At 36.5% G+C, this 20,618-nt stretch overlaps 1 protein-coding gene across 2 annotated transcripts in view; it reads right to left on the bottom strand.

Annotated features, from left to right (window-relative positions):
• Positions 1-20,618, bottom strand: part of LOC111057937 (noggin-2-like) — a 140,593-nt gene that overhangs the window by 25,237 nt on the left and 94,738 nt on the right. The gene's annotated exons all lie outside the window — the stretch shown is intronic.

The raw sequence follows: 20,618 nt of genomic DNA, 5'->3' as shown, positions 1-20,618 counted from the left end.
TTTCCAGTTTTGAATATTAAACAGCTCTTCATTAAAAACCTTTCAATTTTTATTAAAAAAAAACAATTCCCTATTTACAGAAATTCAGCATAATTATCCTACCAGAAATAGATTAAACATCAACATCCAAATCCCTCGTTTAAAAAACTCAATGCAATTATCAAACTCTTTCCAATCGGCCCATTTGCTTTATCCTAATGCTCCTCCAGAAATTCTATCAATTGGTGTAGCATCGCCATCTATAAGCGTGGAGTGAGCAGGTGGCTTCTCAGTATTGGCCCGACGGCTGTAGAGGCTCTGGTGCGGTCTCCTTATGTCTAGCTGTAATAGCCCGTTCTAATAAAATAAATAAATGAATATGATTTTATTGCTGTTAAATTCTTAGAACAATAGGCAAAGTCAAATATTGATTACAGCAAGACAAAAGATAAAATCAAATTTTACAGCAACTGTACATACAAAATTACATTACTGAGTCTTAAAATAATACAGTACCTAAGTAAACTGTAAGTCAATTGGATTTTTCAAATACATTAATAATATCCATTTGAATGTACAAAACATATTCCTTACAGCACAACTTGAGTCTTTAGAACAATATATAAATACAAATAGAAACCTCTTAACTCTAAGCAACAATTATTTCACTCTCAAAGAACTCTTTAACACTATAAAAAGGATTTATCACAAGCCAATTCAATAATCTCGTCTTAAATTTTTTTTCTGTCTTTGATATCTGTAGGTAATTTATTGCAAATTTTTATACCAAATGTATCATAACTTTTGGCTGTTTTGGATAACCTATGATAGGGAATATCAATCCTATGACAATCTCTTGTGTTATAGCTATGAGTTTGATGCCTTAATTTTAAATTGGATGAGTTTTTTCAAACATGCAACGATACAGTATATATGTAAAAATTCACTATTGTCATTATTCTAAGCTGGACGAAAAGAGGCTTACAGTGTGCTAGTCTATGAGAATCAGTTAAAACCCTGACCACCTTCTTTTGCAATAATAAAATATTTTCTGCATGACTACTATTTCCCCACAGTAGTATGCCATATGTTGCAATACTCTGAAAAAAGACAAAATATATCGATCTCAAATAATTATCTGGAACATGATTTTCCAGTTGTCTGATCAGATAAATCACTCTTGAAAGTTTGCTTGATATATAATTAATATGAGCTTCCAGAAATTTTACATCGCTTATTGCATCCACACAATCTAAGCCACCTCTAAGGGTGAAGTGCATAGTCTGTGTTTTATTCTCGTTGAGTATGAAGCCGTTAGCCCTAAACCATGTCGCTGCTTGCATCAGAGTGGTCTCAGTTAGATTTTTAAGATTTTGAAGATCAGTACATTCATTTATAAATGTTGTGTCATCAGCATACAGAATTGAACGGCAATTTAGAACAGCAGGAAGGTCATTTATCATAAGAATGAAAAGCAATGGCCCAAGAACTGATCCCTGTGGGACACCGAATTTTACACATGCTACATCTGATCTCTTATCTCCAATACACACCACTTGTCTACGTTCCACAAGATAAGTTTTAAATAAGCTAAGATCTGCTCCACAAACGCCATAAAATTTCAATTTATCCAGTAAGAGAGAGTGCACAACACAATCAAAAGCTTTGCTCAGGTCACAAAAGGTCACCTGAGCATACTCTTTATTTTCAAAAGCGCTCAGAATATTCTTGACAAGAGCATCCATGGCTCCAGTAGTTGACCTACCCTTAACAAATCCATTCTGAGCATTACTTATAATATTGTGCTCTTGAAGATATTCATATAACTGCCTATGCATTATGGTCTCAAGGACTTTTGAAAAACATGGCACCAATGAGATGGGATGATAGCTACCTGGAATATCTTTAGGCCCCTTCTTATAGACAGGTACAATTCTGGAAACTTTTAGCACTTCAGGAAAAACTCCATCTCTCAGGCATCTATTTATACAATATGTGAATGGATTTATATTATTATAAATAATTTTCTTCAATAGATTACTTGAAAAGCCGTAAATATCAACACTGGATGAAGCTTTGAAACTAAGTACTATATCAAGCACTTCACGTGTGGAGACTTTGTGAAATGAGAATAATCCTGGTTAAGAGGGAAATTACAGTTTTGCTCCAATAAATTAATTGCCGTTAAATTGGGCGGTCAATCTTATCATGAACATCCATCACTGCGTTCAAGAAAAACTTATTCATTTCATTGGGTGTGAATGGAATTGGATCTTTTCGAGCCTCTTCCTGAACAGATTTTATTATTTTCCATGCGGCTTTGCACTTATTACTAGTAGACTCAATTTTAGAAATGTTATATGTTTTCTTAGCTCTATTAATTAACTGCTCATATGATCTTCTAATATCTAAATATGCCTTCCTAGCTTCATCACTATCATCTCTCCTTGAAATATCTAAATATAACAATACTGTGTTTTTCATTTTTGCTAATTGCGGTGTGTACCAGTTTTTTAGTTTTGTTTTTCTTGTTTTCCTTGCGCCTTGATGATTATTCACAACTATTTTTCTTTCAGGAATGGACATATTAAAATAATAATGTATTATATTGAAAAATCTATTAAATATCTGTTCAGAGTTCAAAGAATGAGTTTCATGCACAAATGTGTTCCAGTCTACATTGGAGAGTGAATTCTTAAATAAGTCGAGATTTCCATCTGTCATTGGCCTAGTTACTACTTTCTTCCTAGTTTTTCTACCGTCCGTATTGGAACAAATATTTAAGTCAACCCAAACACAATCATGGTCTGAAAAAGGAAATGCCAGAACATCACATGCAACACTGTCAATCCTGATATTTGTAAAGATATTATCCAAACATGCAGAACCTCTGGTAGCCTTATTATTATGGCAGGCCAAATTGAACTGCCTTAGTAAATTGTTAAATTCATGTACAGTTGCTTTGTCCTGAACAATATCGAAATCGGAGTTAAGATCACCTCCGAATACAATACTATAGTTTCTCCATCTAGGTCTACTAAAGAAATTCAATACATTCTCAAGCCCTTCTAAAAAAACACTAGAATCGCCCAAGGGTGATCTATATATAGAGACTAGAGCTTATTTCAGTTTATCTAAAGATATACCAGTAACTTCAAATTTTTTTCACAATTGAAACAACTTAGATCTAAACAATTGCTATCTGGGACTAGCTCCGGCCTAACATAGATTGAAACTCCTCCATGACTGTAATTTTCTCTACAATAACTATTAACCAGAACATAGTCATCTAGTTTATGAAAAGGAATATCGTCCCCCTTACACCAGTGCTCGCTCAAGCAGAGAGCATGAAAATCATTATCATTCCCAAACTCATTCAAAACTACATGCTTTTTATTAATTCCTTGTATATTCAGGAAGCCCACTCTGAATTTTGAATTTCCTCTGGAATCGTCAATAAATTTATCCGAATTGACACCCTCAATCCCATCACGATTACTATTGCTGTAACAATTGATATCAGTATTTTCATTGAGAGAATTTACAATGTTTCGCTCAGGAACACACCTGATATAGGAATGTCTAAAAAATTGTTCTCATCGAGTGATTGTTGGTTGTCTGACAACCGCGACAAGATTGAAGAATTCATCTCAGAAAGGACAATTTGAGAGGGAGACTGGGTCACAGGATTTTGAAATTATATGAGAGAGGATGACTGCTGGAACTGAATCGGAGTAACAGGATTAGGCGTGACTCTACGGGTTGGCTCTATAGGTGATTCAGGGCCAACAATACTAACCTCATTCGTGATGGTCACAGAACAATCATATAAACCACACCCTACACTCTGCTTATAGTTATTATTCACATAGTCAATCATAGTCTTTCCCAGTACTCTCTTTGTCGAATTTTTGTAATGAAGTCCTTTTCTCGTGAAATGATGACGCACCAGTGTACTGCTCACATCACTGTATTTAATTGATGAATTCCCTTTATATTTGATTGTTCTTCTTAGAATAGCCGTGTTGGTGAAGCAGATGTTGTCATTGAGAGAAGGTGAATCGAAGCGAGATGGTATGGCACTTACTATAATATTTGTTCCAATGTCAGCAGACTCAATCAAATCCAGACCCTGCATTACGGTTAGATAACCGGGTTCATATTTACCGAAGTCATTTGAGCCTGCCATGATAAATACGTAGTCAGACGTTTTTAAATCCTCAATAAAACCCATACCTCTTTCAATCACTTGTTTCATCTTTGCTCCAGGCAGACAATGAACGAATACATCGAAATCGTCAAGATTATTCAGGTACTTGTGCATGTCTCTTCCCTGGCAGTCCGACAGAACAACGACTTTTCCTTTTTTACAGGCAGAGCGATTTCCTAATTTTTTCAATTTCGGTTGGTTGAGGGGAGATCTATGAACTTGAGCTCTCACTCGGAAATTTCTCTGTCCAGACTCTGGTGGTGATGATAACACTTCACTGTCAGCTAAAACTGAAAAACGATTTCTTGTGATCAGTGGATTCGGAGGCAATACATGGGCCATTTTGAAAGTCATTCCAGGCTTGAAAGAGCCTGCAGAATGTAGATTGTATGTGGATGTATTACAATCAATTTCTTCCACATCCAACATCGATGAAACTCTCTTCGAATCAGCTTCCAATAACTTTATTATCTCCTCCTTTGAGGCAATCTCCGATTTAAATTAATGCTCTGCTTCCTCCAAGTCTTTCACTCTCAATTTTAGAGCGCAGATTTCACTCTCCGCCTGTTTTTCATTGGACAATGAATCCTCAAATATCATAGTTCTGTTTTCCCTTTCAATTCTCAACCTCTCTATCAGAGCCTCTTTTTCAAAATTCGCATCGTTTAGCATGTTCTTTAAATCAGAATTCACTTTTAGTGCAGCATCGTAATTGTTCAAAAGCGAGGTGATCAAAGGGATTAAATCAATGACTGCTTCATTTGAGACTTTATCACAGATATCAACCAAAGTGGCGTGAAGATCAATAGCAATATCTATAACTGCGTTGTTAATAAGGCCCTCCTTCAAACCATCAATATCTGTTTCCATGCCTAGAATCAAATTGTTTCGACTCGCTCTGGTATGTATTACTCTACTCAAAGACATTTTTAAGATGGAGTCTCAGTATGATGTGATTGGGAGTAGGAGAATTATAAGAGGGATGAGAAGGAAGCGTCAAGAGGGCAACCAAGACGAAAGAAGAAGGAAGCCCCTGATTGAGGATGGTGTAAGGATTTATTGAGTGGGCTATTTTAATTTGAAAAACCCGCTTCACGTGAAACAAGCTATAAGAGGTCAATTTGAATTTGTTGTTATGACAACTGAAGAACGCCACAGGTTGCCAAAAGTCAATCAATACAATTCCCGAGATAAGGCAAGTCGACGTTATCTGAGTCAGTTTGAGATTATCTCCAAAGCTGTCTTCTGAAAACAGATCGGTATTAAAAACTGTCAGTAGTGTTGTAGTGTTTGTTCCGTTAATAGAAAAACAGCTGTTTTTAACAAGTAGAATCAAAGCAATTCGAACACGTAAACAATTGAATACCTCCACTGTCCGATCAAACGTGTAGCCTCATATGATTAATGTGTGCAATAATTACTTACAGCTTCGTAACTTCCAGGTATGTACAGTTGCAGAAAGATGTGGTGTAACCGATTAGACTAGTATGATTTCAAAATTATAACAAATCAATCTGAATTTTGACAAATTTAGAAGAGCAATATTCCTATCCAAAACTGTATCTTGGCAGTCTTGCCAACCTCTAATAGTCCGTCCTTACCTATTGGGTTTGTTCAGTTTTTCTTCCCCTTCAACCACAGATACTGTACATTCTATTTATATTTTGATTGTATGATACCTTAAATGCCGCAAATTAATTTGATATTTTTTTTTTTAGTTCGTCACTTAGTTGAACCCTATTATTTTTTGCTTATAATTTTCAATTTCTTATTTTATTATTAAGTTTTAAGTTACTAGATTTTTTATTGTATCTGGTGTCAATAAAGTATCATTATTATTTTTCTTATCGATTGTCAGAAGACTCCTCCATGCACACGGACTTGTTGTCCAAGCATGGAGTTATTAATTTACTTTTCACTTGTTTTTCATATTAATGTTACAAACTAATGTATAATCTTTACATTTTTTTTACATACTATGAAATATATAAAGTTCTCGAATAAAATGAATTGAATTCATACATTTTTTTAGTATACTGATATGAAGTTTGTAATAATTTTAGCTTACAAACATAAATTTCATATATTGATCAAATATCTGGTTGATGTATTGCATTTAGTTGATTTAATGACTACTCTATATGCTTCCACATCTGAGCTTAGACCTTCCAACATATTTCAAATGTCCCGAGAGCAAAAAAGTGACACTTTAGTATCATGTTTCAGGGAGTAAAGTGAGCACATTAGACAGTAGGTGGGAGAAAATGATATTTTTCCTTTCATGAACAGCACTAGCCTTGCTACAAGTGATAGACAGGTCCGTGAAGTTGGCCCCACCCATGGAAGCACTAAAATGGTACCATTGGTTAGTGCTTTGTTAGTGCTGAATAGTGCTTTGAACCCCAAGTTAGTGTTTTTCCCGTTCAGGAGTTATAATGGAGAAAACTTGGGTGGGGCTAACTTCACGTGAACTTGGCCCCACCCAGTCAGATCTCGGCCCCTAAGTAAGACACAAAGTCCTAAATGGTATCATTGGTTAGTGCTCTGTTAGTGCTGGCAGGCGCACCAATCCCCATTGATAGTGCTTGTCCCGTTCAGGAGTTATGATTAAAAAACCTTGGGTAGGGCTAACTTCACTTGGCCCCAACCAGTCAGATCTCGGCCCCTAAGTAAGACACAAAGTCCTAAATGGTATCATTGGTTAGTGCTCTGTTAGTGCTGGCAGGCGCACCAATCCCCATTGATAGTGCTTGTCCCGTTCAGGAGTTATGATTAAAAATCCTTGGGTAGGGCTAACTTCACAGTGAACTTGGCCCCACCCAGCCAGATCTCGGCCCCCAAGTAGGATACAAGGTTGTAAATGGTATCATTGATTAGTGCTTCATTAGTGCTGGCAGACGCACCAATCCCCATCGTTAGTGCTTGTCCCGTTCAGGAATTATGATGGAAAAATAGGGCTAGCTTCACAGTGAACTTCGCCCCACCCAGTGAGATCTCAGCCCCCAAGTGAGGTACAAGGTCGTAAATGGTATCATTGATTGGTGCTTCGTTAGTGCTGGCAATAGCACCAATTCCCATCGTTAGTGCTTGTCCCGTTCAGGAGTTATGATGAAAAAACCTTGGGTAGGGATAACTTGGTATCATTGATTGGTGCTTCGTTAGTGCTGGCAATAGCACCAATTCCCATCGTTAGTGCTTGTCCCGTTCAGGAGTTATGATGAAAAAACCTTGGGTAGGGATAACTTCACAGTGAACTTCGCCCCACCCAGTCAGATCTCGGCCCCTAAGTAGGACACAAAGTCCTAAATGGTATCATTGATTACTGCTTCGTTAGTGCTGGCAATAGCACCAATTCCCATCGTTAGTGCTTGTCCCGTTCAGGAGTTATGATGAAAAAACCTTGGGTACGGCTAACTTCACAGTGAACTTGGCCCCACCCAACCAGATCTCGGCCCCCAAGTAGGATACAAGGTCGTAAATGTTATCATTGGTTAGTGCTTCGTTAGTGCTGGCAATAGCACCAATCCCCATTGATAGTGCTTGTCCCGTTCAGGAGTTATGATGAAAAAACCTTGGGTAGGGCTAACTTCACAGTGAACTTGGCCCCACCCAACCAGATCTCGGCCCCCAAGTAGGATACAAGGTCATAAATGTTATCATAGATTAGTGCTCAATTAGTGCTAGCAGACGCACCAATTCCCATCGTTAGTGCTTGTCCCGTTCAGGAGTTATGATGAAAAAACCTTGGGTACGGCTAACTTCACAGTGAACTTGGCCCCACCCAACCAGATCTCGGCCCCCAAGTAGGATACAAGGTCGTAAATGTTATCATTGGTTAGTGCTTCGTTAGTGCTGGCAATAGCACCAATCCCCATTGATAGTGCTTGTCCCGTTCAGGAGTTATGATGAAAAAACCTTGGGTAGGGCCAACTTCATAGTGAACTTGGCCCCACCCAGCCAGATCTTGGCCCCCAAGTAGGATACAAGGTCATAAATGTTATCATAGATTAGTGCTCAATTAGTGCTAGCAGACGCACCAATCCCCATCGTTAGTGCTTGTCCCGTTCAGAAGTTATGATGAAAAAACCTTGGATAGGGCTAGCTACACAGTGAATTTGGCCTCACTCAGTCAGATCCCGGCCCCCAAGTAAGATACAAGGTCGTAAATGGTATCATTGGTTAGTGCTTCGTTAGTGCTGGCAGGAACACCAATCCCCAACATTAGTGCTTGTTGCGTTCAGGAGTTATATTGTGAAACCTTTGTGAAGTCTAACCCTAACACTAACACTAAGTGTTTTTCTATGCATTATAATTATTCAATATTGAAACAGTTTATTCATGGGGATGTTAATCAGCTATATGTATCATTATGTAAGCTATATTAAGCTTAATTACTTATCATGTAATTAGAAGTTATTTGAAGAGGTTATTACAAATAACCTTCTATTAATTGGTTACTTGTTTATCTGTAAAGGCTGGTTTAAACGTAAATCGCAATGGTGAGCTCTTGTAGAGCAGTCTAGGAATTAGTAATTGAGGATAAGCTAGACTTTATGACGAACTACTGAATTATATGAAAAAGATATATAGTCTTTAGCTTTTTCCCGTCAGCATAATTATCTAATTATTTGTGAAAAATATCTGATCTTATAGCGAAGTATTCGAGTTTATAAATTCCTTTACTTATTCCACGATTAGGGAACGATTGATTTCATAACAAAAAAATCTGGTGTGGCGCACTCACACAACTTTCCTTTCCGTTATGAGAATTGATCACCTGACGCTAGTGTTCCCGCGCATCTCAAGTTTACTATTCAAAGATTTGAGCCAGCTGGTGACATGGCAATAACGCTGAAGACACACGAGGTGTGCTATCTCTTCATAGTGAATCATTTGATAGAATCAACAGTTGCCAACAGTTTGCAATTGGATAATCATATTTCTCGAATTTTGAGCTTATATTTTTAATTCTATGTGAAAATGTTACAAAACATTAGTTGTAGAGATTCTCATGCTGAATCTTTTCCACTCGAAATTTTTTGTTTAAATTGTATCTAAAGCCTGATTATTGAGAATTTAAAATCAAACTTTGCATAGATGGGGCGGAGCTCCTGAAATTTTTACAGATATTGGACTTGTGGCAGTTGATAGAGCTTATCGATGACTATTTCACGTATAACTTTAATCAAAATCGTTGGAGCCATTTTCGAGAAAATCGCGAAAAACCCAGTTTTTGACAACATTTTCGCCAATTAAGCCGCCATCTTGAATCGCATTTGATCGAAATTGTTCGTGTCGGATCCTTATATTGTAAGGGCCTTACGTTCCAAATTTCAAGTCATTCCGTTATTTGGGTAATGAGATATCGTGTACACACGCACATACACTCATACACACAAACACACACATACTGGAACAAGGTAATAAACGGGGAGGTGAGAAATGAACATACATTGCGGGGAGGCTGATTTACACACATTTACACACATGTTGGAGATTTAATTTTGTTTTAGAAAGTATATTAATATGTGTTCAATACAGTTGTAACTTTTTTTTTCTGTTAACTTGAAAAAAAAATTACGCATTAAACCTACAAAAAGGGGAGAAATGTGTGTACACTTTCACTGAACAAACCGAGGAGAAATGTGTGTACACTTTCACTGCACAAAGCGGGGAGAAATGGTGTGTACACTTCAAACCCACATTCCGAGGAGGAATTGTGTGTTTAGTTTAACTTACAAAGCGGGGACAAAACCGGTTCTTAACACAAGTTCTGGCTGCAACACTTATTTCGATATTTACTATTCTATTTGATCATAGAATACAATATCGTATGGGTCTTCGAAAGCCAGTTACATGCACGTTGATTTTTGCACGATTGTTTTTTGCCATCCTTATGAATTCGAATAAGTGCAACTTGTCAAACATCATCTGTTTGATCTAATAGAATTTTATAAGGACGGTAAAAAATCGATGTGTATGTAACTGGCTTTTACTAAACAGCCAGTTATGTAAATGGCTTCACGAATTACAATACAATAATAGGATAGTTGATACAATACATGGTTTTAATTCAGATTCATTCATTGATAGAAATAAAAGGAGATTCCGGTGTCGATAGCATCGAAGTCGCCAGGCTGGTCTGGATCATTTATGAATTTCTCAGTATGCAGTATCCACTCAGCAGCTCTAATACAAACACAAACATTAGTCTCGTTTTACTTGGAATAGTAAGACATTATTTCATTATGTCCATTATTACAATAGATCAATTCAGATCCAGTTAGCTGTTAGAGTAATATAATGTAATTACATTCTATACTCACTGTTCAGATCAGCACAATGTTTATAGCCTACTGTAAGCAGTGAGTATAGAATGTTACATTCTATACTCACTGACTGCATATTTATACTGTGTAATAGATTTTATTGATTGTTGCAAAGATTTTAAGTCAATGATTCAACAGGAAATCCATGGTAATATTCAACGATTTCAACCTAATGAATTAGATTGTTGTATGACAAAATGAAATCTCGACAACGTAAATAATTCAGTAATGTTAACTGTACAAGGTTACTTTTTCTCGTATTTTATTGAGTGATAATGGGAGATGATTTCTGATTCCATATTTGGATTCAACCTTTTGAAGTTTGAAACTTTCAAAGCTGGAATTTTTTTGTCTTTTTCTAAAAAGACTTTTCCACTTCAACATTAAAATGTACATTTCACAATATGCATAACAAGATATCAATAACAATAAAGAGGAAATGACTCTTATCGATTATAAACTCCTAAAAATTGAATTCCTTTATCAATTCTCGCCTGTATTCCACTGCCTCCCTCAATATCCTACTAGACTCGTCCAAAATTTTCCATTCAGATACTCAATTACTGTCTCTCTCTCTAGCATCGCCCCTCTCAGATATTTCTTTCTTATTTCACCCAAAATTGAACATTTACCGATGAAATGATAAGCATCTTCCGTTTCTGGCTATTGCACATAGAACAGATACCTATCCCCTCCTCTCTTTGCGGTGCGTGATTGAGCGATAATAGCCCAGAGGAGGCCCTTGAAAATCATCGAGGTAACATTCCGTTTGGACTCATCATTCATGTAATTTCTCGTTCCATCGTCAATTTTTACATCTGCGTAGATTCTGTGAAACTGTGACCGCTCTCTTCTCTCTAGCCACTTACTTTTAACTTTAGCTTTTATCTTCTCCTACCCTCTCCCACGTTGCTTCCCACCCCCTCCTGAAATTTGCTGCTTGCCAGTTGTCCGCTGTTATCGGCAATTCAATATCAAACTCACTTAATATCCGTCTCCATTCAGAATACCAACCACACTTTTATCTTAAACAATGCCTTGCGATCAATGTTCGATATCGGTCGCCAGGTATCTCAAAAGAATTCAATACATATTTTATATGAACGCTCAAAGTATACAACCACAAAATTTCCTTTCCTGTCACTAAGTATACTATATAATTTGGCGTATTACACGGTAGTCCAAATATTTTCTTGACAAACAACCTCAGAAATTTTTCTAGTTCTTCTCTCTCCGCATATCCCAATACCTGTGCTGCATATGTTACAACTGCTTTACTTATCGAATCAAAAATTCTCATTTCATTGACAGAGGTGCTTCATCATTCAAAATGAGTCTTCGCCATACACTATTAATCCCAAATCTGGCAGCTGTTATCTTACATTTAAAATGTGCGGTTAGGGCAAGTCTTGATGAAAAACAACTCGCAGGTATCTGTACTCATTCACTGTTTCAATAACTTCATTTCCATAGTACCACTTCTCTCTTTCTCCCAATCGTCCTCCTCTTCTGAAAACTACAATCTTGGATTTAGCCATGTTCACTGTGAGATTCCACCTTATGCAATATCCCTTTAACTTATTTATCATTGACTGCAGATGTCGAGGATTCTCAGACAACAATACCACGTCATCAGAATATAACAGCGAATTTATCAGCCTCTGCCCAACATAATATACCTCCACCAATAACATCACTCAAATCATTCAAAAATAGTGTGAATAGCAACGGGGAGAATACGCATCCCTGTTTTAATCCATTTCTGGTTTCAAAGTATTCTGTTAAGTTACCCTCCACGCCATGCCATACAGGAGACTTCGTATTTCTATATAGACTCCTCAACATCGCAATAAATTTAGTCGACACTCCCAATCACTCAGTTTAAAAAATAAAGCCTCTCTGTCCACACTATCGTAGCCCAAAAAGAAACAGTACAACTTATTTGTAGGTCTATTCAACGTTTTCATTACTATATTGAATAGAACAAAAATATTATCAGTAGCCGAATAACCTCTCCGAAAGCCACACTGATTCTCTTAATAATCTTTTCTCTTTCCTCCCACAACTGCAACCTTCTCAGTAAAATAAATGAAAATACTTTAGCGACAGCATTTATAAAAGATATGGCTCTATAATTATTCACTTCATTAGTATCACCTTTTTTATGCAATGGAAATATAATTGAACGTGGAAACCCTGTTGGTATCTGTCCACCTCTGACGATGGCATTGGAAAAAGTCAAAATAATCTCTTTGTAATTTTTTGACGCATTCTTGTAAAACTCAGCAGGAACTCGTTATCACCTGGAGCCTTATTGTTGCGCATTGTCTTGAAGGCACTTTCCAATTCATTCATATCTATGTATTTGTCAAGAGTTTGATCTTCAACATTCCTCGCCGCATAATATGTGACTACCCCGCAAACTGATCCAAACACTCGTCTGAAGTGTTCAACCCAATCCTCAGCACTCACAGTTCCCGAAATCTTGAACTCTCTACACTTGAATTTCTTTATCAGAGCCCACAAATCACTGGAATCCTTGACTCTTCTGAATTGTTCTTTTATATCGCTGTAATACGCTTGCCTTTTACTCTTACATAGCAGTTTGTATTCCTTTACTACCTTCATATAATTTTCTCTCACCTGCTCCGAATTTGATTTTCTAAACACATTCAATAGGCTGAACACTCGCTTTCTCATAACCGCACACTCTTTGTCGAACCACTTTTCTCTCCATCCTTCTCTCTTTCTATCAGGTTGGGGCACATAATTTGCAGCTCTATATACAAGATTATTTAATACTTCATAAGTCTCCTCACTACTCTCGGGAAGACCATTTATTTCTCTACAAGCATTGGTGAGTTTAGATATATATTCATTCTTCCTCGCTTCCTTCCATTTCAACTTCGGTAAGAGTGGTAAAATTGTGCTCTCTCTTTCTAGAGTATCAACCGTGATTAGCGTAGCTTCAATTGGGAAATGATCAGATAAAAATTCTGGCACAATAGAAAATTTTCCAACTATTTGCGCTAATTCGACAGCCATGCAACATAGATCTATTACGGAAGCCCCTCTGCCTATAAAAGTAAAGTCTCCCCACCTATCTCCACTTATCCTTCTATTCATAATGATGAAATTAAAAACCTCACAGAACTCCAATATTTTCTTACCTTTCATATTAATCACCTCATCCTTTGACTCTTGCTTATTACTCAGTGCATTTCCCAATTCTATTACATCTGTTAATTCCGACATGTCCTGTCCATTTCCTATTCTACCGTTAAAATCTCCAATTAAAATCATATTATTTCTATTATGCTCTTGCACTATCATAAACTCCATAATGTATTGAATTCTCTCTCCCATTCCATGTCTCCTCCACCACTCAGGTAAATTGGAACTATATAATATTCATCCCGTTGTCCTGCATTCATGTGAATAACTTTCCTCTCAAGCGCATCGATTACCTTACAAAAACTCTCTATTCTTTTACTAATTTCTATTAACTTTCCTCCCTTTGCTCTACCTCAGTTTGATTCTCCAACTGCGAATTCCCAGTATAAATTGTAATCTGGAAAACAGTTTTCAAAATACAATTGCTTTCCTCTTTCAACAAACGTCTCCAATAGTACAAAAACATCATAATTACAAATAAAATTATATACTTGAACAATCTTACCACTTAATCCAGCCACATTGTACGCTACTATACTCAACTGTCCCTTCTCACACGGACTGACGGCGTTATCTCAGCGGTTGCGGTCTTCGTCCTCGCCGCCTCGCTCCTCCTCATCACACATGCTCCCGCTCACGGCCCGCATCACACTCTCATCGAACATGCTCCCGATCTTCTGCAGCCCATCCTCTCCCTCCGAGACCAGTCCATTCTCCTCATCCAGCGTGAAAACCCGACTATTCACGATTAAACGATCCACTTCAACCGATACTCTCCTCTCACTCCCGGAACTTGTTTCTTCAACTCGCCAAGCACCCGGAAAAGCTTTGATCGTCGTTTTCTTGTGTCGAAAGCAAAGTCTTTATGAATCACAAACTGTGTACCCTTCAGCTTCCTACTGTTTCTCGTGATGAAATGGATGTCCTGATCGTCCGGAAAATGCGCAATGATTGGCCCGTTATCTATTTTCTTGCCCAATGCATGTGCTCGATTAACCCAGGTACCTGCTCGTGCCCCCAAATGACTCACACAAAAGTCTTTGACAGTTCTCACGTAATCCACTGTTGCACATTCATATTTCAGCCCGCGAAAAATTATATTGTTCCTTCTCGATCTATTTTCAAAATTTTCCATCTTCCTGATTATGAGATTATTCTGAATTTTTGAGCAACAATTTGATTTCTTAACTGTTAATTCTCGACAGAGAGTTTATTCACTTTTTCAATTAGACCATTTAAATCCACCTTTGTAGCTAGCAGCGCGAGTTTTTCATCCATAGCCTTACTAAACCGCTTTTCAAAACGGTCAAATAGTGATTCAATAAAGTCTGAGTTCACATTACCGGAAGCTTTAACACTTGGGTCTGGAGCACGCTTTTTCTGTTCCATCTCTTCGAGCTCAGGCGAACTTTTAGCACGAGGACTCTTCTTAGCACTATCGTCCGGTGAAAAGTATTGTTAGATACTGTTCTTATTCATTCAGCTTCGAATATTTCGATTCACTTGAGAACAATTTCACAAATAAAAAACAAATTGATAATTCAATTTATTACGAAAGAACTTTTAGCTCTAGGTCTCTTTTTAGCACTACCGTCTGGTGGAAAGTATTGTTGGATACTGTTTTTATTAATTTAAACTTTGAATATTTCGATTCACTTGAAAACAATTTCACAAATAAATAACAAATTGATAATTCAATTTATTACGAAAGAACGTTTTAGGTTAAACATGCACTAAATGAACCGATTAAGCACGACCCGTCCTGAAACTTGAGATAAGAGAGCAAAAAAATTCTGCGACCGCTCCGTTCAACAGCTCACTATCAACTCCTAATTTGAGAACATACGATTTGAAATCGAAAAGTTGTCAGTTGTAATTGGGGAATGATTTTAAAAAACCAATACTTTTATTTTCCATAACTGTACTCATAAAAAATAATATGATAATATATTTTATATTCAAATGAAACGTTTAGTTTTTAATAAAAAAATATTTTTGAGCCCCAAAATCCATTGGAGAGTTACCGAATTGCTTGATCAAGAGATTCAATTGATTGATGATAAAGTTCAATTGCGCCGTGAACATAGAGAATTTGATCTTCATCAAGTTCAAATGTTTGGAGACAAAAGTCGTGTTGCCAATTCATACATAGAAATGATTCTCATTAATCATTCGTGAACAGTACAGGGGAAATAATTGAGGAGTTGGGTGGAAAAACGACCTGAGTCAAAAAATCAAGTTTTGTGTAAATTGAGTTTGAAATATTTAGTACACATCTTCATTATTTCATCAGAATGCAATATTCTTGCAAGTATTTGAACTTTATTGATCTTTTTATACTATTTTCAATGCTATTATTCATAATTAGCCAGTAATCCAAGGCTAACTGATATTAATTGATATAAGGTGTGTTGTCTCAGGTCGTTTTTCCATAACCCTGGTTGTTACATGTTCAGAGGTTCAATAAAATGATGAAAAACCCGTATCAAGAGTAGTGATAATGATAATATATTGCTCATGATATTGGATAATTAATAAGTAGGTAATAAAGATCTAAAAAATGTCATTTAGAAGTGAACAATTGAAGATGATATTTTCTTCTTGAACACGTTTCTTCCCATGATCAAGACTCTGGAATGTTACATGGTACTGTTCTGATTTTCGGGAAATTCATAAACCCAATGCTTTCAGCATCGGATTCTTCTTCAGGATCATCTAGAGGATAATTGGTTCCCTTGGATGTATTAATGATCTTCTTATACCATTCATTTGGTAGAGAGTTAGTTGGGAGGATATTTTTAATATTCTTTCCGAAGAATGGACATTGATATGTCCAAAGCTCCGCCAATTTATGTAGATGCATTACAATATAATCTTGTATAGTTATTCCAAATTGCTTTTTCCATATCATATACAGTTCAATAATTATTTTCTTAGTCTATATTATGTAAATTCATCTATAATTTTGCTGTATTGTAAGCTATTGTATATGAGTGTATAAGCCAGTATATACTGTAATCTACATAAGTACAAGTAATCTACAAAGTACTCAATCAATCAATCAATCAATCAGCTTCTTCTTTTGTAAGAAAACAAAATAAGGATTTCACTGGCTGCTGGCTCACAGCTTGTCAGCTGAATAATTTCAGGTTTGCCACATAAACAAAAAATTTTCACAACTCAATCATTTTTCAAGATAAAACAACATTTTATGTACCAATCTGTTCAGAATTCAATGGCGGATAGAATGAAGCGTGTTGCGGAAAAACGACACGAGTGGCCTCGGGTCGTTTTTCTACCCAGCTCCTCAATTTCACAATTGAAAATAATAATTTCACACATACAAAGCCTATGGAATACTGTGTACGTAGTACAGTATCCTTTCCTGCTCAAATCAAACCTGTACTGTAGGCTACAGAAGAGTCACGACATGTCAATTGGAAAATTTTCTCATTTTCAAATGTCTGCTCATGATATGATATCTTCTCATTTACATTTGACGATTTCTCAAATACAATTCACTACTCTCAATTACATGTGTGATGACTTCCTAAATACAATTGACTATTCTCATTTAGGCTACATCTGACATTCTCTCAATTACAAGTGACTATTCTCAAATACAATTGATACTTTCTCAAATTAACTTTTTACTTTCTCAAATAAAATTGGAAAAGGTGTTGTGACTACTATTTATTTTTTTTTTTTGAGCAGGGTATGATTACTAAATCTTTTCTCCGGAACAACGTCTTTTCACAAAAAGTGAGCATGCCGTACACAAGTAAAATATTCAATCCAAGGTTTACAAGAGAGTTTTTGCAAGAATTGACAGACACAGAAGAAAATGTCAATATGGAGAGAAACTAAGAGACAAATTTCATTTTATCATAGGCTATCCTGATCTTGAGATACAATGTTAGGTTAGCAAAGTTTGAGGCATCCGCTTCTCTAAAACAGTAAGTGAATTCTCAGTGAAGCCTGTTCAAGAATATAAACTTACTGACGTGCTATTCTTGAATCTTAACAAGCCTCCCATTCGCATCATTCTAGCAATAATGAAAATTCAATGCGGAAAATTCTCGGGAAATTGTGTTACCAAGTCACCATTGATTGTGATGAACCTAATTGGCGTTGAATTGTAGAGGATTTTATTCTCTTGGAAACAGTTCTGGATTTTTTCACTATGAAAGGTTTTTGAGTTATATGGAGAAAAAAACAGGTATTTTTAACACTGTAAGGTTAGCAGAGGGTATTTTTTTGTGAAGAATCATTTTCAGACTATTTGTACCAAATAACTAAAAAATCAGTACCACAATACATTCTGGCAGCATGTTTCCTCGCTCCCTTCTCATGTCTCAAGTGGATGAACAGAAAAATAAACTATGAATTCGCTAAGCTGTGACTCAATGAGTCTGAACGAAAAAGGAGATAAGATGCTGATTCATAAATTCACGGCAAGCCCCATAGCAAACCAGTTACTTCGAACAGTGAAGGAGACAATGGAGATATGCAGGGATATGCAAGTACCCCGCATTGTATGCTCAATCCGTAAATGAGTTTTGTGTGAGTGTGTATTAGCGATCGTAGCACAACGTGGTGGCAATTTTGGAAACTGGAGTGTATCCCAATTAGGTGGAGTACTAACAAAATGGGGAGATTTTTTTTATTACGTTTTTACATGGTTTTAAGCATGTAGAAGTGATTTTTACTAAAATTGAGCAGTGACACTACGGGGTCTCCCCTTAGTGTACACACCTCCCCTTAATGTGCTGTGTATACTTGATTGTCTCCCCGTATTATACCTTGTTCCAACACACACACACAACACACACACCACACACACACAACACACACACACACACACACACACACACCACACACACACACAACACAACACACACACACACAACACACACACACACACACACACACAACCACACACACACACACACACACACACCACACACACACAACACAACACACACACACACACACACACAACACACACACACACACACACACAACACACACACACAACACACACACACACACCACACAACACACACACACACCACACACACCACACACACACACACACACCACCACACACACACACACAACACACACCACACACACCACACACACACACAACACAACACACACACACACAGACCAATACCCAAAAACCACTTTTTTGGACTCAGGGGACTTTGGAACGTATAGAAATTTAGAAATTGGGTTACCTTAATTTTTTTCAGAAAGCAATACTTTCCTTACCTATGGTAATAGGGCAAGGAAGGTAATTAGAAATTGAAATTTTTCAATATATCTATGTTACAAAACCATCTGTCCCCGATAAAATCTTTCCAAAATGTTTTTTTCAATTATTAATAATTCTGTCTGCTCACAATTCAACATAAGCTCAAATATCATGAGAGAGTAATTCATTTTAAAACAAAAAACTCTTATGTGACTCACTCACACAACTTTTCTTGTCATTGTGATGCTTAGGCTCAAGGTATGTAGATTGAATAAACCTTATATTAAACTACTATCACAATAAACCTTGGTTTAGGCCTATGATTTTGAATCGGATTCAACCTATCACATTATGATGTATTATTTTTAAATTTATTAGCTGACAAGATCTATTCTGCTATATTTTCCAGTGAATTTCCACTATGTCTTTATAATTAACAGGTTAGCTCAACTACCTATGCATGCAAATAATCAAATTCATCTATAAGGGTAACAACCACACTGAAAGCGGAGCGTGGCGTGGCGTTGAGGAGCGTCGTGAACAATATAATGTTAAGTAATGAGCTAAAACACACTGGAAGCGTCTACCGCAGAGCGGAGCGGGGCGTCAAACTTTAGAACAAGCTAGTTTGTTTTTTGGAGCGTCTACGAGCGGAGACGCATTACTTAACATGCTATTGTTCACGACGCTCCTCAAAGCCTCAAAGTCCGAGTGCCCTACTAATGTACATACTAGTGGTCTACTCTTGTACATAATAATGCAAGTATTGATATTCTTATATTAATATAGTAATAAGTACATAATAATAACATTAATTGTATTATGATTATAGTATTTTATACAATAAATAAAATAAAATAAATGCAAATATTCTACTACATTCTCCCACCATCTACTACACTAGTATATTATTTAATGTTTGCCCAAATTCCCCTGTAATGTGTGGTATTTGATTATTCAAGAGAGAAAATTCATTTATTGTACTTTGAAATAAAAGTAAGGCTTTTCCAATTCATTTCATTCATATTTCTATGTAGTAAATATTGTAGGGGAAATTTGGTTCATATTTTATTTATAGGTTAAAAGTTTATTTCTGATGGAAGAAGGTTACCTTAGTGTTATTACAAGCCTTTTTTTTAGCAGATATTGGATTCCTCCAATTAGTGACTTGTTTTTCCAAATCAGGCTTCACTCTTGTCAAAATAATCAAAGGTTGAAGTTGACACTCGCATTTACTAGAAAAATCGGGACTTATGCTCCGCAACTATTGTAAATGGTGAATGAATCCTATATTTCATGTTGAATTCATCTGAAACCAGGTACTGCTGGTCGCGTACATACAGAGATTTTTCTCAGGTGCATCCTTCTTCTTTCTCCATTCCTCACCATGATCACCAGCTGTAGTCTTTCTACAAAATTCTTGGGAACCCTTCTATTGAAAATCTTTGAAATAATGTAGACTGGTTCAAATAGGAAAATATTAGATATGGTATATTAGTATATGGTTGGTTGGATTCGGAGCCAGAATTCTTTTAGACGTTATGATGATGATGATGATGATGATTATGATGATTATAGAAATTGTAATAGAATCATAAAATACTTGGTGGGCCAAACTAATTATCAAGTGTGATATTCTATCATGTTAATAGGTAAATTGTTAACA

Source organism: Nilaparvata lugens, chromosome 5 (genome assembly GCF_014356525.2).
Source record: "Nilaparvata lugens isolate BPH chromosome 5, ASM1435652v1, whole genome shotgun sequence".
Lineage (NCBI taxonomy): Eukaryota > Metazoa > Arthropoda > Insecta > Hemiptera > Delphacidae > Nilaparvata > Nilaparvata lugens.
The sequence above is the reverse complement of the archived record's forward strand: the minus strand, read 5'-3'. Positions and strand labels throughout refer to the sequence as shown.